The sequence below is a fragment of the Coregonus clupeaformis genome, chromosome 24 (genome assembly GCF_020615455.1).
Source record: "Coregonus clupeaformis isolate EN_2021a chromosome 24, ASM2061545v1, whole genome shotgun sequence".
NCBI classification, from domain to species: Eukaryota; Metazoa; Chordata; class Actinopteri; order Salmoniformes; family Salmonidae; genus Coregonus; species Coregonus clupeaformis.
In genome coordinates, this window is record NC_059215.1 from 41,769,093 (window position 1) to 41,778,681 (window position 9,589).

Here is a 9,589-nt window from a genome sequence, read left to right on the forward strand (position 1 = left end):
TACCTAAAGAGTGAGAGGAACTTGAGAGACAGACTCTCTTTGACTTTGCTTTGCACCAGTGCTTTATTGCGTACCACAGTATGATTCATAAAACCCATAAAACCTATCGGTAAAACCTGGAAATGGTTCCAATCGTTTTTTCGCCATTCAGGCTTACCCTGGCGTGGCGTTTTGATAACCGTGCAAATCTCTCTCGGACAAGGTAACGTTTATCAATATATTTGCCTGTAATTACCCCCCAAATTAAACGCTAATTAGCCGCTAATGTGGCTATGATACAGAACCACATCCTGTCGCAAGCTTTGACGTCATCCCTCAAGGCACATTTCTTCATGCAAACTCTCATCGACAAGTAGCAAGTAACCTAAAAAGTAGATATTATAGCCCTTTTAGTTTCTCGTGTAAATAATTGATATTGTGTATTTCTTGTGTGTATTCTTGTTTATCATTTTTCTAATTACCTAGCTAACTACTTTTTTTTTTTTTTTGCATTTTATTATCACAAATTTTTGTGACCTTTGTAGCGAACTAGCTAAACTTGGGGCTCTCCGTCGATCAGAAGCAAGGATGGTTCTGTGCTATCTTTCGGGTTGTAACCACTACTCCGATAAGCACACGTGCATTTTATCGTTTTCGACCTCTGTAAGCGAGAGGCGTCGCTGGAGCCATGTGATAAGGTAAGCCCTGTTTGCTAGCTGCTAACAAGCTATTTTGGTTAGGTCAATGATCTGTGTTTAGCTAGGTGCTTTTGAAAATTAACTAGTTAACTACTGACTGTAGTTACGTGTACAACGCACGTTACCTTCCTTACAAGTAAAAATAAAACCAGCATAGGCTAGCAATAACTGTGACCTTTTTTATTTACAAGTCTTTAGTGAGCTAGCCAGCTAGTTAACGTTAGCTCACGGTTTGTGTAGTCATACTTCTTCACATGGTGACATGCTAGCTAGCGTTAGCCCACCAGAGAAGGGATGTTTAGCTAATGTTAGCTAGTTAACATTACCTCACCGTTTGTGTAGTCAGATTTGCTAGTTAACGTTAGGCCGGCACCATGGCAAGGATAGTTGGTTGCTAGCTGTCACCCCTTAGAGAAGTCTGACTACATGAACGGTGAGCTAATGTTAATTAACTAGCTTGCTAAATATCTCCTGGTGGGATAACTAATTAGGCACCTTGGTTGGCTAGTTCGCTACATTAGCTCAAGTTGGCTAGCTAGCTCTCAAAGAACTTGTGGGCTCAATGTTTTCCCCATACAAAACAAAGAAACGGTTTTGTTCCACAAGTGCATCTGTTGTACATGACTAATCAAATGACCTGTGAAGTCAGTTAGAAATGTCAGCAGGGATGGAAATTAAGGTAGCCCGAGGCTAGTACTTTTCAGACTGGGCTAGTAGACAATGTGCCAAACTAGCCTGACACAGCAGTCAAATTTTGCCTTGACAAATATTTTATGCCACTGCTGGCCAGTGCCCAAAATCCTTATGTTACATCCCTGCATGTCAGTCCCTTTCAGACGATCCCTCTATCACGGCTAAGGGTTTTAACTATCCTCTTGAGAATTAGAATCAGAAGTACAGTCATATAGATCATCGCAATACTTCACCTCTTCGTGCAAATAGTACCCTAAACTGTCCTGATCATCTAGTTGAGCATCCCAGATAATCCCTCCATCCCATCAGAAATGCCCCATCCACATAGTAGGATTTTTAGATGTGCAGATAGACCAAGGCCCAGTCTATTTTAATGTTACTACAGTCAAGTCTGTGGGTTATGGTATTTTAATATAGATGTTACCATTTTAGTAATCAATTTAGCTAGCTAGTAAAAGTAACTTTTCTTTTTTTGTCTTTCAGATGGACCAGAAACCAAGTGACAACACTCGGGTCTGTAGCTGCCATTTTCCGGTGGGAAAGAGAAATGGCCCTGTATTTACCAGAAAAGGTAGCTCATCCACCATGGCAGAAGAGGAAGAACGAGGCATGAGGATTGGGTGTTGAGGGACCACTTGTCCAAGGTGTGTTTTGTGTTATGATAAACAATGTCTCTTTGTTTTGAGTCCAACAGGAGTGCATCCCTCAGACCATCAGGTGCATGGACATCCTGTGCCAGTGTGATCCGAGCGCAAGTGTCTAGTTGTAGAGACCACAGCAGATCGAGCCTGTGGATGGACAGGTCAGTAACTCATCAAATGTGACACGACAATGAATTTGAAGATATATCTGCGCAGTATGTTTGTGTATGGTTCTCATGACTTAAGATTGGGTGTTGAGGGAAAAGGCTTTTCAAGGCGTTTCCTGGACAGAGGTCAGTAACTCATCAACTATGATACAATATTGTGTAAAACATTATGCCCCCTTTTCCCCATGTTTTAGACATGAGGAGTGACATGCGGAACATCAGGCTCACCGCATGAGAAGCAGTGCATGATCAACGCCACCCTCAGCAAGGAGATCTGCTGGAAGTGATGTACTCTCTCTTTCACTCTGGGGGTAAGATATAATTTAAACATCACAGATATAAATTCCCACTGTGCCCATGATAAAATGCAATTTGAATTGTGTTGTATTACTGAATGAAACTGAGGAGATGCACTCAGACCAGCCTTTGTGACTGAACTAACGTTAACTACATTACTTTAGTTGGCTGCTTTGAGTACAACTTAAATGTAATATAACCTATTCTAGAAGCCTATTGTTTGTATATGATCTTTATTCATTGTTCACTTGTTGTTCAACAACGTCAGGTACAGGCAGGGATGACTGGGGCCTTCAGCAGGTAAGACACAGGTAAGAGGTAAGACATAATTTAACATCACAGATATAAATTCCCACTGTGCCCTTGAAAAAGTCAACTACATTACTTTAGTTGACTGCTTTGAGCAAAACTTGTATGTAATATAACCTATTCTGGGAGCCTAGTGTGTGTGTGTATGAATTCTGTGGAATATTTCTGGACAATTGGTTTCCCTGAAAACAAGTACTGACAGGAGGAACAATATGAGTCTGTCAGAGGTTGTCACCCTGAATGGGGATGGTGATCAATGCTTTGGTGTTCCACACAACGAAGAACCAGGTGTCCCTTCCAGTGATGTGGAGCTGACCTTGGACCTGGTGCCAGTAAGGATGGTCTTCACAGAGGATGTAAGACCCTTCCTCCTTGATATAGAAATCCTTTGACTTCACTGCCTCTTCAATGGTAAGGTCCCTTGCACCATAGGGACACTTGACCTCCACCACTGCTGTGGTGCCCACCAGACCATCCAGTGAGGCACACAGGATCCCAGACCCCGTGACCCAGAGCCCTGACTCCTGCACATCCATCCCTGTAGCCATTTTGAATGCCTTGATGCCCTCATCTTCGTTATCTGTGCCCCACTTTACAGACAATACCCCATCCAAAGACTGTGATCTGAGGACCCTTTAGCAGCGACGGAGTAATGCGCTTGGCCTTAACCACTGCTCCAAAATTGCTGGCCGTCAACCTCCCTCTCCTCATGGTGTGCCAGTTGGGGTTGGTGCGCTGTCCAACTGTTGCCTGCCATAAAGCCTCCTGCTGCTCCACCGACAGCGCCATGCCAGCCAGGATGCCTGCATGCCCCAGGTGCCCTTGTATTTTAACAATGTCTGGTACAGACAGGAATGACAGGGAGGGTAGCGGTTGTTCTGGCTCAGGTTCAAGGAGACATGCCATTCCACTGAACCTGCCCTAGAGACGGTTCCTTAGACACTGAAGATCCTCCTCTGTGGGCTCTCGGGACCGAGGGTTGTAGTCTTCGGCTGGGTACAGGTCCTCCACAGACTGCACCTGGTTGGGCACGGCTGGCTTCCTCCACTCGCATTCCACATCCGTATGACTGTTAAATAGGCTTCATGGCTACACTTATAAGCTCCACGGAGGCATTTGCATGTGGTAGAAAGAATCCCCTGGTTACCTATAGAGACCTGCCAAGAGGAAGGATGTTAATGCATGACTTTAAACACCTTGAAGTGCGTTTGTTGTAAGAAATGTGCTATATAAATAACGTTTGATTTGATGGATGACATTACAGCTGTAGAATATTTAATAAACTGGAATTTTCATGAGGACAAGTGCAGTTTTTCCATAAACTTTTAATTGATAACCTAGGATTTTATCACTTGACAAATCAATCATATAGTGGTAAGGATCCTATAAATCAAGACTGTGCGAATGCATGTACCACTCTGAATAAATAAATATTGTGCCTCTCTGGTCATGAAACTACAATACAGGTTGGATGTCTAAACAAAGCCAATTCTGAATGTCAATAGATTTTTTGATTCATTCTCATCAATTACAACACTCTAGAACTGAGTTATCATTCATCGAAGTCTGGTATCCGGGGTCATCTAGTTATTGATTATATAATTGATTAAGTGGCTCTTTCCTTGTAGAACGTTGACCGCTGTATAGAACACATTATATTGCTAAGATGCTCAAACTTAGCTACACTCACCAACACAGGATACACTTTATCTCCCCTTTTAATGCTCTTATGCTCATCCTTGAAAAATGCCATAAAGTCTGAAATAGACACCAAAGTCGACATACTGTACAAACAATTACCTAAGCTAAGTAATACAAAATGATTTGTTGATCTACTGCTCTGCTAACTAGCTAGATAAAGTGTAAAGGCTATCTAAGACCGAGAAAGGGGACGGAAGAAGTTCAACACTTTAACACTGGGGCAGGTTCAGTGGAATGGCATGTCATTTCTCAGATAAACTGAAAAATGTATGCAAACACTAACTGTAAGTCGCTCTGGATAAGAGCGTCTGCTAAATGACTAAAATGTAAATGTAATTCATTTCAATACAGCACATGGATTCATCATGGATTGGGCACAGGTCTCTGATCGTGCTGGTGAACGGTAGCTGACAGTGTCGACTAGAGATGATGTGCAGGAGCTTCCTGCAGGAATTTGTAGTCTTGCTGAGGTCTTCTCTCTTGCTAATTAGCGTTTCAATTTTTTGGGAGTAAATTGAAGCGAAGATATTGATAAAACCACCTTGTTCGAGAGAGAATTACACGGTTATCAAAACGTCATGCCAAGTTAACCTTACACCAAACACACACTTAATTTGATATGTTTGTAAAATTCACAATGTGAAAAATGAATGACGGAAAAAACATTGGAACCATTTCCGTATTTTACAGCTCGATTTTATGGGTATTATGACATGTCTACTGTGGCAGACTATTTCTAAATCAGGAGGTGCCGGAACACAAAGTGAGTGTGAGAGGGGGATGACCTGGGGGGGGGTCTGAGGTACCAGAATAATAATTAGTAGTGGTGCTTACAGAATTTGCACACATGGGAAACAGTTTTTAGTAGCCCATCGTCCGGGAAAAATGTGGTCTTTTATAAACACACTTCATGCAATTCTACATGCTTGGAGACTTTAGCAGAATCCTTTTTAATACCACACAAATGTTTGAGACAAAGCTCAATAAAAATGGCCTCGTTTTGAATGCAGCCAATAGCCTACGCCATTGAAAACAGTGGAGACACTGTACAATATGGGAAGGAAATTATAGTCCTAAACAGTGGCGGCTCCTGAAAAAATTCTCAGGAGGGGCAATTTTTCTGATGATTTAGGTGACCTACACACATTTTAAAAAATATATGTCCAGCAACAACATGAAGACAGGGGCAGCATATAAGTCAATACCAGAAGCATTTATTGACTGATCTGGGGAGATGGATTCCAGTTTCTGTGACAGATTATAAATAATCTCTGATGCCTTTGTTATATTAGCTTTTGGTTGAATGTACTGTCGTAGTAAATATATAATGTTATAGCTTGGTCTGACTAAAATCTTGTGCATGACCCATTTTGTGTTGGGCGTTTGTTTTCAATCAATGCTGTTCCTATCCTATAACAATGGACAAAAGAGTCCTATCTTGTCAGCCTTGTCAGCAGGTGGCCAAGGACAACACCCACGCCATAGGTTTCTCAGTTCTTCCAACTCACGAGTTCTTGCTCTGAGGACACACACACACACACACACACACACACATCATCACTGATAACACACACACACACACACATCATCACTGTTAAACACACACACACACACACATCATCACTGTTAAACACACACACACACACACAAAAATCCCCTCTCTTTAGGCTGAACATTTGAAGACAGAGAACCCGACTCAGAGCCAATGCAACAGTGGAGGGGACCTCGCCCAACTCATCAGGACCAATCAGAAGATCAGAACTACTAGATTCAACCTACATCATTTATTGTATAAAATGTCAGCACACAATGTTTTCGGGGCTCTCTTCAGATAGCTCCCTAAGAGTTTGACGAACGAGTCCGTGCACGCGATTCCAGATATCTTTACCTCTGAATAAACTGCCTTTATTATACCATATCCACCCTGTCCAAAGTCTCTACTTGGTCTCAGTTCTCCAGTAAACTTGTGATTATCAACAGTACACAACGGTAACAAACAATTGGGGGGAACTCACGGGGCAGATAGTAAGGTCGCAGTGACACAGAAAGCAGTTCAATGTCGGGGCTCGGGGGTACAGAGTCGCTCTCTTACCAGGATCGATTTTCCCTGTGACTGTCAGATCGAGGTCCGCTCCGACCAGGGTGAAGCCGGCCGGCTCCACTTCTCTGTCCGGGACTCTGTCATCCAGCCAAGTCTCCCAGCTGTATTGGATTCCGCTGCCAGCAACGTTTTCATTATTTAGTCCGTTCGTAGCGGGTATGTACAAGATCAGTCCAAAACCCACCACTGGAAATCCATGGTTGGCAGAATGTTTGTAAACTAAGTGTACAAATTAAAAACATAAAATAACGCCACTAAGTGTACAAATTAAAAACATAAAATAACGCCACTAAGTGTACAAATTAAAAACATAAAATAACGCCACACTGCAGGTCGCAACAGAGACGCTGCTAGCCCCTATTTGCTTAGTTACGTTCATGGTTACGTCACGTATGACGAAAGCGCGTAAGTGCAAGCCCACAGACACCCATAGAGAATGTATTGAAAGCTTTGAAATGTGAAAAAAATAGATTTTACATGACAGGCTATGAGAGACTTCTGGGCGATTTTCAACCTGACTGAAATCGCCCAAAAACGGGCGGGGCCATTTGAAGCACGACTTTAGCCTGATTTGACATTTAGTGGCAGTCAGATCAGATTACAACACTGATAACTACTGTTGCCGTGATATAATTGATTAGAAAAAAAATCCCTTCCTTTTCCCGTTTGGCAGTGCGTCGCCCATATCGCCCTATTGAACAGGCCGTCCCTGGTCCTAAACAAGTTTTCCAATGTCACTGACTTACCCAATGATGGGCAGCACACTCACTGGTGGTGTTTTATTTGTATGATGATGTTCGCTCAGTGGGCCTATTCGGTAGTTAAAGGTGCTACACCTAGAATTTGTCAGAATTTCTCCCCTATGTGGAAGCTAGTTGAATTGAAACAGCACTATGCTTCATTCAAAACAAATCTCCCTCTTCAGCCTCCCATTTCCCCTAACATGGCGGAGACTCGCGCTTGAGCCTTTTACTTTCGGTTTAGGTCCACCAGCTTCAAACAGCTGTAAAAAACATATTTTTTATTTAAAATATATTTCACAGCAATTTAGATGGTACAGTGATTCACTACACTATTCAGTGCTCATTTTCTCACATAAACTGAAATTGAGTGAACAGTGTAGAATTTTAGCAAACAGGAAATAACAGTGATTTCTACATTGGCAGTTTAACCCGATTTCCACTAAATAACACAGCCACAAAGTCAAAACAGCTTTCCCATTTTGACAACAAATGCCGCTCCGATGGGGAAAATCAATAGGCGAATATCACAGCCAATCACATCACTGGTGGGTAAGTAATACTGTGAAACACTATCATTCCACTATTCCATTCCACTGCAGATATACTATGGACATTAAATTACTCCCGAGTGGCGCAGCGGTCTAAGGCACTGCATCTCAGTGCTTGAAGCGTCACTACAGACCCCATGGTTCGATTCCAGCCTGTATCACAACCGGCCGTGATTGGGAGTCCCATACAATGGGCCCAGCGTCATCAGGGTTTGGCTGGTGTAGGCCGTCATTGTAAATAAGAATTTGTTCTTAACTGACTTGCCTAGTTAAATAAAGGTAAAATAATAAACAATGCAAATATTCTACAAAAACATATAATAAAATATTTTGGTAGCCTAGTGCAGACAGATTAGTCTTCTCTTTTCAGCAGGAGCCATTTGCTTTCCAACCTGTGCTTTTCCTGTGATTGTATTTGAAATATTGCAAAAAGCCTGTTTTGGCTGTTGTTTACGGACAGCCACAACATAACAATCAGCTGATTGATAGCCTATTTGCTGCGCGTTCCCGACTAGGCTATGCCTTGTTATTGGGCTACACTGTAGCCTACACAATCCACAGCTATTTTTTAAAAGAAGCTAATCATCCTCTGTGGCTAAATTATACTCTCTGGTGTAATATTTTGAATTTCACTTTCTGTACAGGAGTAGCTATTTCTATAATGTTGGCAAATGTATTTCAATGCAGCACCTCCAGCACACTATGATTTTATAAGAATACATTTAAACTAATGGGAATATTAAATAACTTTAAATAAATGATGAAGTGCAACGCTGGAGAGATGAGAGTTGCAGGCTCACGTCTATCAGAGAAGAGAATGGGAGAGAGATCATAGAAAGTGAATCTCATTCTGGTTCTGTGAGAGAGATACAGTACAGGCGCGCTTGTCTCTCACCACAGCAATGGCCGCGCGTTGGTCTTTAGGATACAATGTTGCGCAAACCTAAGCCCGGACCGGTCCAACCAGAATCAATTCTCAGAATATCAGGTGGGCTGAAAATCTACATTTTCAGAAACAGTGCCTTGCAAAAGTATTCATCCCCCTTGGCGATTTTCCTATTTTGTTGCATTACAACCTATAATTTAAATAGATTTTTATTTGGATTTCATGTAATGGACATACACAAAATAGTCCAAATTGGTGAAGTGAAATGAAAAAACTAACTTGTTTCAAAAAATTCTAAAAGATAAATAACGGAAAAGTGGTGCGTGCATATGTATTCACCCCCTTTGCTATGAAGCTCCTAAATAAGATCTGGTGCAACCAATTACCTTCAGAAGTCACATAATTAGTTAAATAAAGTCCAACTGTGTGCACTCTAAGTGTCACATGATCTGTCACATGATCTCAGTATATATAAACCTGTTCTGAAAGGCCCCAGAGTCTGCAACACCACTAAGCAAGGGGCACCACCAAGCAAGCGGCACCATGAAGACCAAGGAGCTCTTCAAACAGGTCAGGGACAAAGTTGTGGAGAAGTACAGATCAGGGCTGGGTTATAAAGAAATATCCTAAACTTTGAACATCCCATGGAGCACCATTTAATCCATTATAAAAAAATTGAAAGATTATGGCACCACAACAAACCTGCCAAGAGAGGGCCGCCCCCTACAACTCACGGACCAGGCAAGGAGGGCATTCATCAGAGAAGCAACAAAGAGACCAACGATAACCCTGAAGGAGCTGCAAAGCTCTACAGCGGAGATTGGAG

General features: G+C 42.1%; 1 long non-coding RNA gene across 1 annotated transcript; it reads left to right on the top strand.

Moving 5' to 3' along the window:
- The first annotated feature begins 324 nt into the window (after positions 1 to 324).
- LOC121538543 lies at positions 325 to 4,065 on the top strand. The gene is made up of 5 exons (XR_005995204.2): positions 325 to 677; positions 1,854 to 1,941; positions 2,065 to 2,172; positions 2,373 to 2,489; positions 2,744 to 4,065. It is a non-coding gene; the product is annotated as an uncharacterized LOC121538543 (long non-coding RNA).
- The last annotated feature ends 5,524 nt before the right edge of the window (positions 4,066 to 9,589 follow it).